The sequence below is a fragment of the Danio rerio genome, chromosome 19 (assembly GCF_052040795.2).
Source record: "Danio rerio strain M-AB ecotype USA chromosome 19, GRCz13ab, whole genome shotgun sequence".
NCBI lineage: Eukaryota > Metazoa > Chordata > Actinopteri > Cypriniformes > Danionidae > Danio > Danio rerio.
In genome coordinates this window covers 9,380,165-9,401,879 of record NC_141039.2, presented here as the reverse complement: position 1 = coordinate 9,401,879, position 21,715 = coordinate 9,380,165, and the positions used below count along the sequence as shown (strand labels likewise).

At 35.5% G+C, this 21,715-nt stretch overlaps 1 protein-coding gene and 1 long non-coding RNA gene across 9 annotated transcripts in view; one reads left to right on the top strand and one right to left on the bottom strand.

Annotated features, from left to right (window-relative positions):
* efna3a (ephrin-A3a) overlaps positions 1-21,715 on the bottom strand; it is a 195,945-nt gene that overhangs the window by 27,794 nt on the left and 146,436 nt on the right. The window lies entirely within an intron of this gene.
* On the top strand, positions 714-4,360 carry LOC137488471 (uncharacterized). Of its 3 annotated transcripts, none has more exons than XR_015516480.1 (7): positions 714-789; positions 1,097-1,152; positions 1,705-1,764; positions 1,871-1,936; positions 2,564-2,678; positions 2,941-3,052; positions 4,122-4,360. It is a non-coding gene; the product is annotated as an uncharacterized LOC137488471 (long non-coding RNA). The 3 variants fall into 3 exon arrangements; XR_015516479.1 differs by having other exon boundaries at positions 1,868-1,936; XR_015516481.1 differs by lacking the exon at positions 1,871-1,936.

Sequence of the window (21,715 nt, the reverse complement as noted above, 5' to 3'; positions counted from 1 at the left end):
CTAAATTTTATAACACATTCATTATAGAGCCATCTAAGACCGGGGTCTCACATGTCTAGCCGATTATAACCTCGTTTCGCCGGATACATGAGTGATGATGGACACCCTGGAGGTCAGAATCTCCGCTATCGGCAAAGCACGCTTAAAATTTACGCATTATATCTATAAATAAACCACAGATTTGAGTTTGTAAGAACTACATTCTCGCATGAAACACTGTTAAAATTTCATTTCGTGACATATTAAACGCAATATTTATAATATTAGCTAGGCTTTCTCATCCGCCATTACCATTTGCTTGTTGATGTGAAATGAATTCTGGGAGAAAAAAAAAATATATATATTTATATATAATTCTCAAAACACTTCAAACGAACTTTATTCTTATTGTCAAGGTCAGATATATGTAATAATTTCGCTGGTAAAGTGAATAAAAAACAATGTTACTATATTGTAATAAATATCACGTTTGCACTGGTTCGGTTCAGCACTCGAGCAACTCTGAATCGTATTGAACCGTTTGCTCGGGAATTATTTGATCACACGTGTTCACAAGCACATTCAGCAATATGCAATTAGTGTACAATTAGTGTATAAATGCGTGTGGCCAAGCAGTATAACGAAATAGTAAAGAATCATATACAAAAAGGAATCGGTTTTAGGCGGATTCGATTCTTTACTGTTAAGGAGCCGATTCATAGAACCGAACGGACACGACTCGACATGCAGGCAACGGCTCTCCTAATTTGAAATTCACCTGTCGTCTTTCATCCAGCGAATTCATCCTCGGTAAGTGTTTTAAAGTCAAATTCTGTCCGTTAAAGGATTGTTTTATAAGTATTTCTGTGTATTGTGTGTGTAATTTAAACAAATAACCAAGTGACATTAGTTGTAGGTTCTTATGTTATGTCACGCTATCCGTTAACAAACGGTATTTTAAACAAGAAATAACAGACGCCAGGCGGTCATTGTAGTGTTTGCGAGGTATTAGATACAGTGAGTTTATCTTGAGTGAGTTTTTGACCATACGTTAAGTTACCTGAAAAAAACATAACTTTAACTTATTGTAACTGCATTAATGCATTCTCTATTTCAGCACAACACTGAGATGAAGGCGAAGTCACCATGAAAAGTTAAACGTTTACCGTTAAGGTAAGCTCTGGTCTTCACATAGTCATTATAACTAAGCTATCATTATGGTAAAATTTTTCAACTGTAAGTTAGTTATTTAAACTAAACTCATAATGACATGAGTCTTAACTGTTTTATTAAATGGAGCTGAAAATTAAATGCAGTTGAATTATTTTAAGCTAACGTTAATATTAACAAAATACATATTAATTGTCTATTTCTCAATAATGTTAATGAGCTTGATGTATAGTGTGTCATTAATTGTACATTTAATTTTTGGTGTTCAGGTGTACCTGAAGTGAGTGTACGTTCTGAGTACACAGATATAAGCCAAAGTCATTATCACTATATATATATATATATATATATATATATATATATATATATATATATATATATATATATATATATATATATATATCCATCCTATTCTAAGAGAAATTGATGGGGTCAGGGAATGATTTGTGTACAAATGTATTTTAACCCCTTACATATTGGTATGGTTGTACCATAGATTTAGATTAATTAATGTTAAGTCTTATTTTACTCTTATTATATTTATCTGTTTTTCAGCTACAGTAATTGATGTTGAAAAACTGATGCTACCAATCTCTCCTCACTTGATTATTCAAGGTAATGTTGATGTCTTCCTCATTTTGATTAGATTTTTAAATGTCAAGTTGTTCACAGATTTGTTGTGAGGAGTTTCATGTACAACCTCTTTTTCTTCTTCCAGCAGTTCCTAAGATAAAAAAATCTGGTGTTAAAACAGCCACGCCTATGCTATCTGCCTACCAAGTGCTGAGTAAATATTAGACAAACATTTTTTTCTATAACTGTTGTCTTTGTGTTTATTAGCAATTTTACTGGGCGTATGTGTTTGTTTGTTTTTTCAAACAGCCTGGAAACTGTAAGATTAGTTCAATATGTTATTTTATGCTATTCATTTTTGTGTTAACATGGATTGCATGTTGAAGCTATCGTTTTATAGTGGGAAAATGTAAAAGAGAATCACTGAATACAATGGCATAATAATTCTGCTTGTTCAAAGAAAGTACTTGATTTAGTTTTCCTCAAGCGACACATCAGTTTTTATGACTATTGCTTGACACTTGAATTGAAGGGACAGTTCACCCCAAAATGAAAATAATAGCATCTTTGGCATCCTCCACTTGTTTCAAAATAGTTATACATTTAATTTGTTCCGTTGAACACAAACTCGTATTTTTTAAAGAAATTTGGTTCAAATATGGATGTCAATAGTTACTGGTTACTAACATTCTTCAAAATATCTGCTTTAGTGTTTAACAGAAATTTAAATGGATTTAAAACACATGGAGTAATGGTGGCAGAAAAGTAAACTATCCTTTTAAATATTTTATTCTGAGACTTATTTATATATGTCTTGTCTTTTGCCATTTTGTCTTTCTAGCTCAGATTGTGATGAACCTGGAATGTGACACCAGTTACTCTTAAGACAAGAACCGAATAAAGCACAGATGTGGAGGGATTTGCAGCCAAACTAACTGGAGGGAAGGAACCTTTAGGTAAAAGCACCTGCTTTATTTAGATCTGAAGTATTTTATTTGACAGAGATTTATTGTTTTAATTCTAATTTAAAGCAAACAAGGTTGAGCACCCCTGGTCTAAAAGCTCAAAAATGCTGTTTCCGTGATAAGGTTAAATGTAGTTCAGAAATAGATTCATTAGGATCAATGCTTAAAGTAAACATTTTCTTCTCTCTGTAGACCAAACATGTTTACTATCCCTCACATTTTAATAAATTGTTTCTGTTTTTGTTTCTTACAGTGTGGGTGAACATACTACCTGGATGTCCAACAAAGGCTGCACAAGAGCTCATTTGATAGCACATATTCTGTCCTGTCTACATCTCTGATGACCTGGAAGTGCTTCGACATCAGTGAGTAATACATCTTTATATTGTCATGCATACAGGATTTCTGTAAGCTTAGCTTTAATGTTAGTTTCTAATCAGCAGTGACTGTTTTAAAAAATTAAGTATTTAAATTATTCTCAACGTTTTACTGATGCTGTGCACAGTAACGTTATGATGATTTAGTTTGAGGAAATGTCACTAGAGGGTTTGTATAAAAAATAAATAAATAAATAAATTGTATGAAATGACTCGATAAAATGCTTATTTGTCTCGCTGACATGCCATCACTGCTACATATTAAAATACAGTAATACGAATTGACAGCAGAATATTACCACAAACATTTCATGAAGTAGGTTAGACTGCTCTTTAGTTCTCTACTCAACTTTAACACATTTCCTCGTGTCGCTGAGCCTCTCTGCAGATTTTGCCAAAAATGAATGCTTAGTGATTACTTTGTTTTATGCAAATCAAATATCAGTAACTCATCATTAGCATTATTTTAAAAAATCACCCACGGCTTTCATGTTCTCTAACGCAATCTTATCTGTAAGTTAGAAGTGGATTTATACGTGTTAAAAGCCTAAAAGTATTTAATTAACATTAGTCACGTTAAATTAGATTATTTTTATTTATTTAATTTTAAATGTGTAGCCTCTTAAAGTGAGAATGAACTGTGTTTACCCCTCTTAAATCCGTGGAAGCACTAGTAGTGTGATCATGGAATCAGATATTCGAGCTATACAGAGTCGGACATTAAGTTAAGATGAGACTTTTTACACACCTGTGTGGACACCTGACTAGCGATCTTCAAGAACAATGCCCGCTGATCTTTTCCCCATTAACGTTAGTGTAATTTCGAATTGACAACAAACTGTATTTCACCAACAAAAACAATTAAAAAAAACTGTTATATATAACTGTTATATATATTTATATATATATATATATATATATATATATATATATATATATATATATATATATATATATTTTAAACAGCAGTGCAGTGTTTCGTTTCTGAATGAATTAAATGGTTTGAGGGATGATTAGTTTTTACTTCAGTGATTGATTTTGCTTGTCATTTTTGCAGGATCATCATCATGTTGCTGCCCTTTTTCACTCTCCCTTTCCACATCATTTGGCCTTCATCATTTCCTGTCTTGTAGCAGTATTTTCACCTGTTTTTAAAATTGTAATAATTTTTGATGCATTAATTGTTGACTGGTTTTAATGATCAATTGTTCATTATTGTTCTGTTGCTTTGTTATATTGAATAATTGCTACTGTTTTAGCATGGTTTACACAATAAACCTTTATTGTGAAGTTAAAGTTTCAGTTTCTTTATTTTTCTTGTATTTCTTGAACAGTTAAAATAACACTTGTGCAATTTTTGAACATTTTTACCTTTTATAAAGTAGCACTATTAAATAAAATAAAATAACATTTAATAACTGTAAAATACTATACAGTAATAATGAAAGTAACGTTAAAATACCGTAGTTCTTCATGGTAAAAATGTACAATAAAATACTGTTTTCAGTTTTGCAGTATGTGTATCACTACTGTAATTGGTGTTACAGTAAAAATCAACAACAGTAAAATGATGTATTACATTTTACAGTAAATGTAATACTAATGTAATTAGTATTACAGTAATGTTACTGTTTTATGAAATACAGCAGCTACTGGATAATTGTTGCCAGTAACTTACTGTTAATTTAACAAGAAATCGTTTACAGTGTGGGTATACGGAGAGGCGCAGAATTGGGACGCCAGCGTGCTTGACACTCCTGAAGATGATGATGTTGAGGAGTGTGTGTGTGTAGTAGTAATGTTCGAGCCACACTGGAGGGAGCAAATGTCCCCAAAAGGAGAGTAAAAACTAAAATGTCACATTTTGACACCAGCCAAAAGCTCCCAAGAGGGAGATTGTGAACTAAATATACTAAAATAATGTTCTCATGAAAATCCCAGAATGCATCACATAAAGTCGGCTGAGTCAATGTCTAAAGAGCTCCAATTCTTTAGCTTAATTTATCTTGTTTTCTTGTTTTGGTGGCTTTGTTTTCATTCTAAAACTTTAGGGAAAGGTCATAATAATAAAAAAAATTAGTTTGTTTACACATTTGACTGGTAAAACATGAAGAAGAAGATGAATCTGACTTAGAAGTGTGATTTTGTGTGACTTGAACTCACTGCATTAAGGTCTGTACACACTGAAGAGTATACTTAAATAGTTAATTTAGTTCTAAAAATATTTCAAAATAAAAATATATACAATAAGTATTGAACACATCGACATTTTTCTAAGAAAACATATTTCTGAAGGTGCTGTTGACCTGAAATGTAACAAAGAAATCTATAAATGCAAAACATTTATAATAATATAATAATTAGTTTACAAATGAAGTTGTAATAAAATGAAACGAGGCAGGGAAAAAGTATCAAAACACACGAAGAAAGGGAGGTGTAGAAAGGCAGTGAAAGCCCAGACAGCAGCTAAAATCTCTCAGTAGTTTTTCAGCAACCCTCTGCCATTTGTCATTGTAAATAAATATTAGCTGCTTCAGTCCAACATCTATTACCAGGATGATGAAGATGAAGAGTGGACATTTCAACAAGACAATGTGCCAAAACACAGCTAAGGACACTCTTAAATGCTTTCAGAGAAAGAAAATCAAGCTGTGGAATGGCCATGCCAATCTCCTGACTTGAATCCAATAGAGAATCTAAATAAAGATAAGATTTAATAGACGAGACCCACAAAACCATCAAGAAGTCTGTAAAAAAGTCTGTAAAAAAACTCACACTGAGCTATTCATGTGGTGTCCTATAAGGTTGAAAACTCCTGCTTTAGACCTTCTTCTAAGTTCCACCTTTGGAAGCCTCTGAACTCAGTGTGCTTCTGATTGGCTAAAAATGTGTCGTTTTAAGTGTCCCACTTGGGCTAAATTAAACAATGTGCTATTTGCATAGCTAGTGTTTTTCAGCCAACGGTAATCTTCCGGTGAAAGGTTTTTGTGACTATTTCAAATTTTATAAGGTTCTTTTTACAGCATCGACATCGTAATGTAATGAAAATACAATCAGTTAAATGAACTGAGGTATTCATTTAGGTGTACAAGCATAAAACGAGATGATAGACCGTGTAAACTCTAGCATCGTCAGTGGCAGCAGGCTACCATGGAGAAACTCCTGGGGGTAAAATACTGGGGTAAAATAAATTTGCATATATTAAAGTCATGGCAAAGAAAAACAGAATTTAATGCTTGCCCGGTTTGAAACCCACTTTATATTGTATATCTATCAGGCAATGAAGACCACATATTTTGTAAGAACAGATCTTAAACATGGCGATTTTGTAATGGAAAGATCATTGGAAGCCGTTAGGCTGACTGATTAAAAATTAAAAGTCCATATGCATATATCGCATAGTGATTCTTCAAACACCTGGATATCAGTGATTTCTGTCAGATAAAGACATTCATGTATGACACTTTTCAACAATATAGATAGATAGATAGATAGATAGATAGATAGATAGATAGATAGATAGATAGATAGATAGATAGATAGATAGATAGATAGATAGATAGATAGATAGATAGATTGATTCATAAAGTTTAAAAAATGCTTAAATTAAGTTTTTTAATAACTGGTTTATGGGTATGTCTAGGGTTTGTTTGTAGTCTAGTCTAGCAATTATAACTTACTTTTTATAAAACCAGTAAAGCTCAAGTGAATTCTTCAACCAACAACATTGTTTTTTGAGGATTCGAAAAATGTTCTGTCCATACAGATATATTTTCAAGAAATATCTGCGTCCACATGGAAATGAGAAAACTGGGTTAAAACTGTTTATTACGTATGCCATACTTGTATGTGGCGCAGTAAACAAACACAGACAGAGCCGCAGGATACACTAACAGAAGAATGCAGTGAGCATACACATGAAGTCCTTCCTCAGAGCCTTGAGAACAGACTTAAACACAATATATCTGACACATTTAACTGCTAATGCATCACCACATGTTACACTATGTAGCATTTTTGACATTTTCCAAGTCGTAAATATTAATTATCCAAAAATTAGTTTCAGGGCACAGGCAATGCCAGTGACGTGGCTAAAAGGCCAAAATCATATTAAACTTTTGAAGATTGGTTTACACTTTATTTTGCGGCTGGAAGGTCATCCGCTGCGTAAAAACACGCTGGATAAGTTGGGGGTTCATACCGCTGTAGCGACCCCGGATTAATAAAAGGACTTCTCCGTCAACAGACATTTAACTGACTATAAGAAACTTTGCAAGTACATGTCAACTTATACTAACCCTAACTCCAAACTAAGTGTCAACTTATATAATGAGAATTAGTTGGCATGTAGATGCAATGTAATTTAAATTCAATATAAAGAGTTAAAGAAACCATCAAAATAAAGTGATACGAAGGATAATCTAAATGTGTAGCCATGTGGACAAGGTCTAAAGTTTTAATTTGTACTGACATGAGGTATACATAAATTGGATAAACATAAAAATGCAAACTAAAATAGCCACATAAAATCATTGAGTGAAGAGTGAAAACGTTCAAACTCATTGAAAAATAATTAATAAGGTCTATTTACTCTCGTACAGAAAAATAAAAATAAAATAAAAATTTGTTTACTTTTGACACATGTAAAAAAAACAAACAAAAAAAAAAACAGAAGGGTTCATTATGTGCGTGTACATGGTGTTTTTATCTATTTGAGAACTAGCAAAGGTTGTAAAATCCATCCAATTACAGTAGTGCCAGAACATCATCAGACTCACAAATCAAGATCTGCTGCTGAGATGCGTTTCAGATGCCTGTATTGAACTGTAATGGGCAAACCGCAATCTTGACTATGAAAAAAATAAAACAAAAAACAGCATTCTGTCATTTTTATGGTTGTATATTTTGACGTCTTGTTCTCTTTTGGGTTTGTTTAGATTTTTTGTTTCATGTTGCATTCTTATTTCAGTCAAGTTCATTCTGAGGTGGACTGAAACCTATCTACATACAGTGGTCTCGTTCTGCTAGTTTTAATGGCAGGATTCACACTTTTTCAAATCATACTAGAGATCATTTTAATTGAACATGCAAAGTGTAAACACACTTTTACGCTCTCAGAAATAAAGATACAAAACATGTCTCTAGGACAGTACCTTTTCAAAAGGTAAATTTTGTATTTATCATGCCTACTTTTGTACCTTTAGGCTACAATGAGGTACACATTTGTATTTTAGGCACTAATTTATACCTTTAGGGTCAAATTGTGGACCTGGTTGGTACAAAAGTTTACCTTTTGAAAAGGTAATGACTCAGTGACATGTTTTGTACCTTTAAATCTGAGAGTGCAACACATGAAATGTGTTTTTCCTTTCCAATGCACTACTTATCTATCGTTAACCTGATTTCACCAAGTAGGACATGTTCCTGGATTAACATTCATGTTGACCCTGGAACAACATTCTAATCAGCCAATCAGAATTAAGGGATATGTTTACGTTTAGGCTTATGGTTAGGTTTATGCACTTCTACATGATTGTTATCTATTACTCTCCTCTGATTTTGGGAATACTTTACAGTCATGGTTGGGTTCAGTGGTAGAGAATTGGTATGGATAACATTTTCGAACTAAAATGATGTTCCAGGATCAACATAGATGTTAATCCAGGATCGCATACTTGGCAAAATCATAACATGCACTAATCTATTGTTTTTCAATGTAAACACGTGCTTGTCAAACATATCTGAATAGTACACTTGCATCTTTTAAAGCACTTTGCATGTGAGCACCATGTTTTTTTTACATGCAATGTGAAGCTAAAAGAACTTTCACAAGCAGTGCTGCTCATTACTGTAAGTTCCACAGCAGTGGACCAATCAGAAGAACTCGGAGGTGGGGGGTTGTTCCAAGTTTCTGCTTACAGACACTCTATGGGCCCTATCATACACCTGGCGCAGTGTGGCGCAAGACGCGGCGCAATAGTCTTTTGGTAGTTTCAGCTTGGCGCAAGAGTCGTTTTGAGGCATTGCGCTACGCTGTTTAAATAGCAAATGCATTAGCGCTGATTTGTGTGCCCATAGGCGTTCTGGCCTAAAAAGGGAGGCGGTCTGAGGCGGACCGCTGGCACGTTGGTATTTTGAGAAACTATAATAAATTTTTCAATAGACCAAAACTAACCGGTCTAAACTTCGGCGCAGAGTTGCACCTTGCTTACGCACTGCTTAATACGCACAAGAGAGCAATAGGCAAATATCTTTACATATGAAAAAATTTTAATATTAAGGATATATATAGGATATAACAAGAATAGATATAGGATATAAATATAAAGGATTAAAGTATTACAAAACATATTATTTTCTAGCCTACATAAATATGAAAAATCACTGCTTTTATGTCTTCTTCATCTCGGGAGGCTTTTTCAGTTCATTCATAACAATTTGCTTTTGTATAATGTTATTATTATTATTAGCAGTATTATTTATTATATCCATATTTATATTTGTTTTATTAAAAACAAGCTTAGATTTGCCCACCTGTCAGGTTTTAGACTATATTGGGCACAGCATGTGTTTTAGGATATAACTCAGGTTTTTGAGCACATTTTGGTATTATTATTCATTTATTCGTTTGCTGGAAATTAGAACTGAATTTAGAAATAGTTTTGAAACGAATATTTGCGCTTAACAAACAAAATTAATTATTTACTAATTGATGTCTGTGCGTAAAGGTTTCCCTATCCAAGAGCGAATGTGAAAGTAGTTCCATTATCTCTCATTCTCACGCAGTAGATGCTCTGTTTAACAGTTTTCTGTTAAAAACTGTTAACTGTTTGCTAGTGAAATGCTCATTTTTTCCACTAAGACTTACTTTGCGTCCTGTAAATAGCGAATGCGCTCTTGGCGCGACGCAGCTGGCTTTTAAAGGGAATGGGAGATGAGACTCTAATTGGTTTATTCTCAAAACACACCTCTAACTCATTAAGAAAATAAACTCAACCCTTTTAGACCATGCACCATGGCGCAAAGCAGGTTTTCCCATCCTTAAATTAGCAAAAATGCGTTCTGACATGCCCTGAAAGCGTTTGCGCTCTGCGCATGGACCATCAAAATAGAGCCCTATGAGTGCGTCCGCACACTCTTGTGCTTTATTGAAAACATTGTGTCTTGCATTTTTTTAAAAAGACACGTTTGGTGTGAATGAGCTCTTAGATTCACAACGTCTCTCAAAAACTCAGCAGAGCTACAACGATATCAGAATTGCAAGAACATAATACATTTCAGATTCATCCTCGCACAAAGCTATTGTACACCCTAAGAAGACGGTGCACAAGTCCACTTTTATGTTACTTTTGCTTCCATTTTGAAGCTTGAAAGCCTCAGTTCCCCCGTAATTACATGCAAAAGATGCGACCAGCTCAATTCAGAAACTCTTTTGTTGCATAGAAGAAAAAGAAGTCTACCAAACAGGTTTGGAAAGACATGACGGTGAGTCAGTGACAAAGTGCTCATTTCGGGATGAACTATCCTTTGAGATGTGTTTGAGATTGGGCAGCTTTCCCAAACAAAAACAGTCTAATGCACATGTGGGTTTATAATGTTGTATCGTTGTGTGTGCTCCTCAGTGTTCATAATGTATAGGTGAAGGGTTATGCAACTATATGTCTGCCCCGTGACACCCACAGACGAGAGAAAGAAAGAGCGAGGGAGCGATGAAGCTTTCCCCCGGGGATGTGCACATGTATTGAAGTGTGAAAACGGAGTAATGGTTTTCCCTCTTCCTCTCTTTTCTCACTTTCCCATTCTGCTGTCTCATCATCATTCTCTTTTCAGTGGGAAGGAAAACCTTGTTAGTTAGAAGGCAAAGCGGGGAGGGGGAGACCGAGAGAGAGAAAGAGAGAGAGAGCCAGAAGATGAGGAATAAAAGTGATAGATAGAAGCAAGATATCCAGCTTATAATCATCTGAGGATACAATAAACAGCCGTCAGCATAAAATGCCCCCGGGCCAAAATCTCCAAACAAATGCTAAAGAAAACCGCAAAATTATGCACTTTATCCATCCATACGTGTTATGGATCAATTCCCTTGGTGTGACTTTCTATATTTATTTTATTTTTAAAAAATAATTGTTACAGAAGATTTATTTCATTTGCCTTTCGGGTTTTACTTTTCATCCCTTGTAATTTGTATTTATTTGTTTATTTGTGTATTTTAATCTTATTATATTGTTTTGAGTTATTCTTTCAATATCTGGGTTGCCATGTTTCTCTTACGTATATTAATTTTCATAATTCAATACAATACAATGTATTTTGATTTGTTTTGCCTTTTTTAATAGATATAATGTAATATAATGCACACTGCAAGAAACTGTTTTTTTTTTTTCTTGTCTTGTCTGTAGTCCAAATATCTAAAAATTCTTAAATGAAGAAACTTTTTTTAGGCATGCAAAACATGTTGTCTTGGTTAAAGAAAAATAAATCAAAATTAAGTGAGTTTTTCCTTAACACAAGCCAATAATCTGACAATTAGGTTAGCAAAATAGTCTTGTTTTCACTTTCGAATCAATTTATTTTGCTTACCGCATTGATTATTTAGCTTGTTTTGAGCAAAAACACACTTATTTTTAAATTAAATTGTCTTGTTTTTAGAAATAATAAGTCAAAATTATAATATAATATAATATAATATAATATAATATAATATAATATAATATAATATAATATAATATAATATAATATAATATAATATAATATAATATAATATAATATAATATATAAGCAAATGCGTATCTCTTTTTACATTTACATTTAACATGTAATGTATTGTTATGTGTATTTATATAGCGAATTTATTGTGTTTTGGGGCCATACACCCCAAAAAGCTTCACAATCATGGGGGAGGGTCTCTTCACACCACCAACCAGTGTGCAGCATGCACTTAAGCCTCCTTTCCACTGCACACAACAGACGACAACCGACAGAACAGAAGTTATTCATTTCCAATGAAGAGTAATCCGGGAGTTGCGTGGAGTTGTGATCATCTCCGTATGCGAAAAATTCAGATACGAATTGAGCTGCGGATCCGTTGAAATATTTTAACTCCTGCGACTAGACCGTATGTGACCGGCCGACCGGATGTGATGTATTCCAGTGATGAATCAGAAAAAGTCTATATTAAAAAAAATAAATAAAAAAAACATTTCTATTCATAAATGTAAGTAATAAAGTAATAAAATACTATTTTTATGTTATCTCCACATGCCCTCTAATATCTATTAGCGCCCTATGAGTTTCTAGTATTTATTCATTTAACCATGGTGAACGCACAGAGAATAATGGCTCTTGCACTTCTTTATTTCGGACACTGCGAGAACAGCTTCTCCCCCCATGGTGCACGTCAGAACTGAAAATTCTGTGCGACTGCCACAAGGGGGCGTATTTCGGCAGTCGTGTCAAAATGTCGTGTGCAGTCGAAAGGCGGCTTTAGATGATGTGACGGCAGCCACAGGACAACAGTGCCAGAGCGCTCACCACACACTAGCTCTTGGTATAGTGGAGATGAGGTGATCAGATGTGGTTACACCTCTACTCTTTTATGAGAATTGCCATAAGATTTTTAATGACCACAGAGAGCCGGGACCTCGGTTTTATGTATAGTGTCCCCTTCACTATACTGGGGCATTAGGACTTTGCAGGTAATGTCCGCAGGTTGAGCACCCCCTGCTGGCCTCATTAACACCAATTCCAAGAGCAAACTAGTTTTTCCCATGTGGTCTCCCATCTAGTTACCGACAAGGCTCAGCCTGCTTAACTTCAGTGAGTAAACGGTCTCGGGCTGCAGGGTGATATAGCTGTGGCTTATCCCAGAAGGCACACAAGTCATAAGACATTAATATTAAGTTAGATTCAGGTTGTGATAGGTATCTAAGAACAACTTTATTTTGTTGTCCAATGACAACGTCAAATGACATTGATAATGGGTTGATTTTAGGTTGGATTTGTGTTGGAAATTGACCAACGTTGAGTCAACATCTTGAACCAATGTTGTATTGACGTCAAATACTGACATTTTTTGTTGAATTTGGCAACTAAAATCCAATGTCTGATAGATTTCACAGTGGTAACGTCCACACAACGTCAATCTGCATTAGAAGTTAATATTTGGTTGCTTTTAAGTTAAATTAAAAGTGACCAAAATCCAACGTTGGACACTGATGTCGCTCTGTTGTTGGGTTCTGACATCAACCTGATTTTCATCTCCACCCAAAATGCCACTACGTAAAATTGACGTCCTGTGCCTGCAAGGACAGCACATGTACCTTTGTACTAGCAGCTGCAGTGTGGTTTGTTTATGTTGATATTTATAATTCAGCTGTCTTTGTCAGCTAAATTACACCGCAGTACACTTGCCTGTCAAACAAGCAACACATACTATTATACGCTTTCCAACTACCAATTACACTACATACATCCTTCACACAGATGAACGATTAGCATCTCGCCATACTTTAAAAATGTCTTCGCTATACCCATACAGTTGTATAAAAGTTGCTAATGCTCCCATATCTATGCCAAACTATTTGGTTTCCTCCCCGGCAGGCTCCTCGCATCATTATATGTTTTTATCACACAACTGCAGCTCTGTGCACAGTTTGCTTTCTGAGCTTTAAACATTGCAAAAACGGTATCTGACGCAGTCTTGGCTGGCTATTACTGTGATGGATTCCCTGTAAAAGGTTAAAGCTATAACACAGAAAATTCACTCCCGGGGGCAATGCGCGAATGATTCACATGGGTGGATAGAGAGAGAGAGAGAGAGACAGCCTGAGATACAGAGACAGGAAGATTCTCGAGTGTCTGCCGTACATAATCTAGAGAATCTAAAAAAAAGACTCTTGCATCTTTAGTGGTAATGGCTGAAACTTGAGAAGCATGGTTTTTTTTCTGATAAAACACTTAGGGTATAAAGCCAAACACAGTGTTTTGCTTCTAACTGCACCTTAATGTGTTTCTAAGTATCAGTGTTCAGCGATTTGCAGCAACAAAGTGGCCATAAGTCATTCATTTTCAATGAGGGCTTTGAGAGATAGCCGCTGTTGGCAATTCCGTGCGGTTGAGCAGAGTGTAACAGTGTTTAACTATATGCAAATAAGCAGTGATGCATTGCAATGAGACCGCAGAGGTGCTCAAGCGATCGTCTTTTGTCTGGTACAGTAGTCAAGCGTAGACTAAAGCTGAGAAATTATTAGTCATTGAGAAAATGTACTAAATGTACTAAAGACTGAGTGCACTGTTACACAGTGATTAGTTTTTACTTAAAATAACTGAGTAAACCTGTTGTTGCTTTTAGAGATCTACTTGACTTTGCTTAAAGGATTTAGTATATATATATAAATATATATATATATATATATATATATATATATATATATATATATATATATATATATATATGTGTGTGTGTGTGTGTGTGTGTGTGTGTGTGTGTGTGTGTGTGTGTGTGTGTGTGTGTGTGTGTGTGTGTATGTGTAAAATAACTATATAATTAAGTCAGCTTAACAACTTCCAAGTTACAATGGGTTTACTTACTTGTATATACACCATATACTTATACAATTAGGTCCACAAATATTTGGACATTGACAGAACTGTAATATTTTTGGCTCTATACACCAACACAGTCGATTTAAAAATAAATGAAGTACAAGATGTACTACAAAAACACTATGCACAAAAACACACTATGCTATTTTTTCATGCAGGAATGAAAAACATTCAATTATTTATTTATTAATTTTTTTTGGCTTAGTCCCTTTATTAATCTGGGGTCGCCACAGCGGAATGAACTGCCAACTTATCCAGCATGTTTTTACCCAGCGGATGCCCTTCCAGCCACAACCCATCTCTGGGAAGAATGAAAAACAATTATATCTATCGCAAGTAATAAAAACGATTCAACAGTTGAGTTTTACCATTTTTTAAAATCCATTCAGCTGATTTCTTAGCTTAGCATAGATAACTGAATCGGATTCGACAATTACCATACACATGGTACTATATAAATATGTTCTGCTCTATAGTATTCTAACTATAGCTAAAAAACTGATTAGCTGTCCATATCAATATGACAAATACTGTAGTAAAGTACTGGATTTAATCTGATGAAGTAATTCTATAGTTACTGGGTTAATAGTAACAAATTACTGTAAAAATACTGTATTAAGAGTTGTAAATACTATAACACACGTAGTATAATACACTTCCACTTACAAAAGTAGGGTTCTAAGTACATACACTATAAAACTATAAATATATACTATACTTTACTACAGTATTTTTTTTTTTCATGCGTGGATGAAAAACACTTATTTACTCTTTATTTATTCTTTGGGCATACATGCTGTTTGTGAGGACGACCGACCACATAATAAATGTAATTGGAAAAGTATTCATGTTATCAGAATACTGTCAAGGTAATGAAATAAAGGCATGTTCTTTGGATGCTTCACCTACACTGCATTCACACATTAACCAGAAACAACAAGCCAAAACTGAGGCTCGTGCTAGCACTGATGTTGGCCACTTTAATAATAAGTGAATAAGTGTAGTTTCCGATAACATCGCCCACTCAACAGACTGAACGTTTATGAGAGTGTGTGACCTTTTCATGTTTGTTTGTGTGGACAACAGCTCGGGTTTCCAACCTCAACATGTTTGGCTCCAAAGAGATTTTTCATAGAGCTTTTCATAGAGGCCATGAACATAAAAAAAAATATAAACTCATTCACTCCACTTCTTTTTTCTTAGCGAGACAGCATGCACTAAGATGGCTTTTCAACAGCATGCAATTCACTGTACATCCAGCTGATGTTGTATCTTTTCTTTAGTCTGAAATGAGATGTAAAGCATCTTATGCTAAACGGCAGGGAAAGAACATCTTATTAGCGCAAACACGCAAGAAACAAACCAAACATTTGCAAGCATCTCACGCGGGCGCATGCAAATCAATATAATACCAATTCTTGTAGACTAGAGATGTCATTATGAGAACAATTATATGCTAATCAATTGTATCAAACATTTATAAGTCTGTAAATTATTTATGCTTGAGAGGCGTCTCATCCCCGGCTGAGCTCTTACAGTAGTGCATTCAGACGCGTCGCTCTCCGAGAGCTTTATTTGGCAGACAAATTACAGTAGACCCACTTGTGTCTGTTCAAAGAGCATGGAGTGAGCAGCGTTGTCTTTGAAGTGAACAATGCGATGGGGAGCCGCCACTCTCTTCAGGAAGTCTGACACATGGAGGTGTGAGCTCTCGTTCTCCTCTTTTACAATGAGACGGAGAGAGAGAGAAAGAGAGAGAGACTGCCTGATTCAGATGTGAAACACAAAGCATCATCATTAGAGATGCACCAATCGCACCAATGCAGAAATCGGATTGTCTTTGTGTTGAATGCGAGATTAGCAACTGATTTATTTTGGGTTTTAATTTAGCCCATCTGTTCTGGACAGCACACAAACTGCACTGCGATGATTTTATAGTACAAAGTGTGTAAGCAGAGCATTTACACACAGAGTCAGTGAACAGATGTACTGCTGGACTTTACTGGCAGCTTAGGCACCACACGGGAATGACTGAGCACCCAAGGAAAAACATAAAAATCTATGTCTATTAACCCCCAGGGGTCGAAGACGACGTGTACGCGTTTTGACCAGTCTTTTCCTTATAATGTTGAAATAAACTTCAATTATACTTTCAGTTTTCATCGTACAGATAAGATCAATACATCAATCGAATCTGTTAAGTGTCTAGTTTTTATTGTGTGCACTCACAATGAAAACAAATGTGTGCTTTTGCAAAATAAGGATAATAAACAGTGTAGGCAATCTGTCTTTTCTCTCTCCGTGACATTTTAATCTTATTCATGAACTTGTTTGAAGTACCAAATTAGCCAGAGATCAGTTATCAAGAAGAACAGATCCAGGATCTGCCGAATCATCTTAGATCATTTAAGCGTGGTACGAAGAACGGACCCCTGGTCTATTTACAATACTGTTTTGCGGGCAAAATTATGCAATCAATGTCATTAATTAAAATGCTCAAATTATATTGTAAATAAGTGTTTTGCAATTTGGAAACCATTAAACATGTTATGAAATGGACATCACACACTGAAAAAAATTATTCAAAGATAATTCCTTGGATTTACTAAATTTTTTTGCGTTTAGTGGTTGTAAACAATTTATTTGGGCCGAATTTAAACAAACAAATTAAGTTGAACATTATTAAACTTAATTTGTTTGTTTAAATTCAACATAAATCAATTTTTTGCAACAGTTCTGCATGCAACACTTTTTTCAGTGCAGAAGGCGAGGGAGTGGCGCAGTAGGTAGTGCTGTCGCCTCACTGCAAGAAAGTCGCTGGGTCGCTGGTTTTAACCTCGGCTCAGTTGGCATTTATGTGTGGAGTTTTCATGTTCTCCCTGCCTTCGCGTGGGTTTCCTCTGGGTGCTCCGGTTTCCTTCACAGTCAAGCATTACAGGTGAATTGGCTTGGCTTAATTGTCCGTAGTGTGTGTGTGGATGTTTCCCAGAGATGGGTTGTGGCTGGAAGGGCATCCGCTGCGTAAAAACCAATGACTGTAAAAAATATGGACGACGCGACAGCCCTTTTTCCCATTGAACGCCTTGAGGGCAAAACGCCTGCTTGATGGGCACAAAATGTCGCAAAAGACTGCTGAAATTGGAGCCTTGACATGTCGAGCTTCCAACCAAACGCTTTATGTAAAATCAACCACGCCCCCCGAACTTCTCAGCATGCGTTTGCTGTCATATCAACACAAATGCATGTAATAACGTTAACAAATATGAGGGTTTTATATATTCAATCGCGCCAGCTCCAGGCCGCAGCGCATAACCTACTCGCGGCGTCGCGGGCTGATTCCGGCTTGCATGCGGCAGCGCCGGCTCGCACGGCCGCCGCATCTGGCTCGATTGACTCGGGCTGGAATCGGGTAGTGAGTCCAGGCATCCGGAGTAGGTCCAGCAGAGGTAGTCAGTCTGAGCTCTAAGAGATAAGTCTCCGGCAGGCGAGAATCTAGCCGGAACTGTGTTTTGCTATCTGGGTGGCTAGGCGTGTATCAGCAAACTAATAAAGCCCGAAAAAAGCCCTGAACTTAGCGAATAAACAGTGTTCCACCAGGATCATGTATGTTAGAAACTATAGTTTAATTCTGAACTCATTTTGTCATGGTAAAATAACACAGAAATCAAATAATAACATTTCAGTCCCCTGCCGAAGCTCAGACGCGCTGCTTTGAGAAACTGTCAATCACAGCTGTCAATCACGATGACACGCCCAGCATTAAATTACTGCTAAAAACAAACTGTTTACAAAAATGAAGATCTGCACCTATTTCAGCACAATAACCAGTGCCTTAATCCACCAGAACCATCTTTCGGGACATTTTATTGCAAGTGTAATATTTTTTTTTATTTGGGCTCAAGTCTCCTTCATTAAAACGGAGGAGGCGGGCTTTATGACTTGTACTGCAGCCAGCCCCCAGGGGGCGATCTAACGGCCGAGACCTTCACTCAAACGCAGGCTTGCGGCACACTTGGTAAAAACTTGCTGGATAAGTTGGCGGTTCATTCCGCTGTGGCAACCCCGGATCATCACAGAAATTTCTTGCTGTAACATTAATATAATGTTGGAACATTAGCTTATAGCAAAAAAATCTAAATGTAAAAGCAGCAAAAAATTGGTCAATTAAATATCCAATACTGGCTGACATACTGTATGTCCAGTTTAATGAAATTTCTAATCTTAGACCATAACCCTTTTCATCCCAATATATTATGCATCCCTAACGAGTGCTACATAAGAGCACAGTGTGCTTCAGTATAACCCCCCATGAATAAAACTGAGGCAACTTTAATGATATCTGAAATACATCAATGTTCTTAATTACAATGACATTAAGCAATGTCAGGGGCCAAATCTTGACTGCGGACAAGATGAAGAGTTGGAAAGTAATGAGCTCCTGAGCTGAACAATGAAAAATAGAAAAAGCAAAAAAAAACTTCAAAAAGGCCACTTAAATAGGAATGCTTCAATTATGATTTAAATACAGCTGAAGGAAAATCATAGAAAACAAAAGAGAAACTTAAATTTTAATCAATCAATCAATCAATCAATCAATCAATCGGAAAACCAACACTAAGTAAAAGTCACATTAAACAACATAACAGGCTCTAGACTAACCTAGTTTACTAGAAGAACAAACTGAAAATGTAAGGGTACACAACCTACACCACCACACAATTATTCACAGTTGTTTTACCATTTTAAACGCATTACAAATCCATTATGGCTGACAAATGTTTCAGTAATAAATTGACTTAAATTATAGAAATTAGAGTTCATTTTACAGGTTTTGTCTCAGCTTGAACTGAGCATTGAGGACTTGAGTTTGGATGCAGATGTACGTTTATTTTCATTTACAGTCTCACCTTTTATACATTTGTAGAGGATAACAGCTACAAGTATTACCCCTACAGTAAATAACCCATGAAAAACAGTTCAAATAATATAAAGGGGCAATAACTGACATAATTACAATAATATTGTGAATATATACCACTTTTCCTTACTAAAATATGATAGTATTTTAAAAATTATAATTAATATAATAGAATTCATAAATGTTTTATTCATTTTCTTTTCAGCTTAGTCCCTTTATTAATCTGGGGTCACCACAGTGGAATGAATCGCCAACTATACTAGCATATATTTTATGCCCTCAGCTGCAACCCATCACTGAAAAAAATATAATATAATATAATATAATATAATATAATATAATATAATATAATTTAATATAATATATGATATGATATGATATGATATGATATGATATGATACGATACGATACGATACGATACAATACCTCTGCCTCACAGCAAGAAGGTCACTGGTTCGAGCCTCGGCTGGGTCAGTTGGCATTTCTGTGTGGAGTTTGCATGTTCTCCCTGTGTTTGTGTTCCTCCAGGTGCTCTGGTTTCCCCCACAAGTCCAAAGACGTGGTATAGGTGAATTGGGTGTGCTAAATTTGTTCATAGTGTATGTGTGAATGAGTGTGTATGGATGTTTCCCAGTAATGAGTTGCAACTGGAAGGGCATCCGCTGCTTAAAACATATGCTGAATAAGTTGGCAGTTCATTCCGCTGTGGCGACCCCAGATTAATAAAGAGACTAAGCCGAAAACAAACTGAATGATTGAATAATAAGTGAATTGGATTAACTAAATTGGCTATAGAGCATGAGTGTGTGTGAATGAGTGTGTATGGATGTTTCCCAGTACTGGGTTGTGGCTAGATGGGCATCCACTGAATAAAACATATACTGGATAAGCTGGCAGTTCATTCCGCTGTGGCGAGCCCTGATAAATAAGGGACTAAGCCGAAGGAAAACAAATTGATAATAAAACCACATTTCTACCTCAACACAATAGTATTGTTACTACGGTAAGTCCATGGTGAATGCTGGCAATTTGTGAAATGAAACAATGTTTCTGCTACTCTCTACATCAGTGCTGTAGAGAAAGATTTTGTTTAATAGTTTATATCACTTGTAATGTATGCTGAAACACTCTTGTGCTTTAATTTAAGCACTTCGTGCTGGAATTTTGGGGCTGTATGCTGGTCACTTTAAATTCACTCTGTGCTACCTTTGGAGCCGAGCTGACAAATGGTTTGTGTGGTGCATGGTTCAAATGATTAGCACTATTTTCTGTGCCTTTTGTTTGTAATATTTTACATGCACAGCATGGCAATCAGTGAATATTTTCCCGCATAGACTGCAGTGTGCGGTCATGCATTAACAATGGTATAAAACGTTATAGGGATGGTCAAATGTACAGTTGAAGTCAAAATGATCAGCCCTCTGTAAATTTCTTGTTCAAATATTTCCCAAATTATGTTTTATTTTTACAGTACTTCTGTAGCAATAGGATGTGGGGCAATTTATTAAGAATGATCAGGCAGGCAAAGGTCAAAACAGGGACATACAGTAGCATATAATTTAAAAGTGTGGTCAGAGTACAGGTGAACAATCGGGACAGGCGGCAAAACAACATCAACAGTAAAACAAAGCAAAGGCCAAAACACAACAAGGCAAGGCAAGGCACGACAAGGAAAATGCTTTGTTACGCTCACTTATGGTTTCCAAGACTCAGCAAAGAGTGTGTGTGAATGAGATGTCTTTATAGTCCTAGTAATCAGTCCATCATGAGCATCCAAATGTGTGAGTAATCAGGAACTGGCGTGTGAGTGCAAAAACTTCATGGAGTTGTATTTCATATAGTGACCGATCTGCACAGGCTAGATCACTGGTGATCGTAACGATCTACTATAATATTTTTTCTTCAGGAGAAAGTTTTATTTCAGCTACAATAAAAGCAGTTTTAAAAAAAAAAAAAAACATATTTATACAATTACTTTTATATTATAACAATATATTTATATTAATATATAAAAGCAATATTTTTTTTCGATTGTCTAGAGAACAAACCACTGTTGCCTAATTACCCTAACTTGCCTAACAAACCTAGTAAAGCTTTTAAATGTCACTTTAGGCTGAATACTAGTGTCT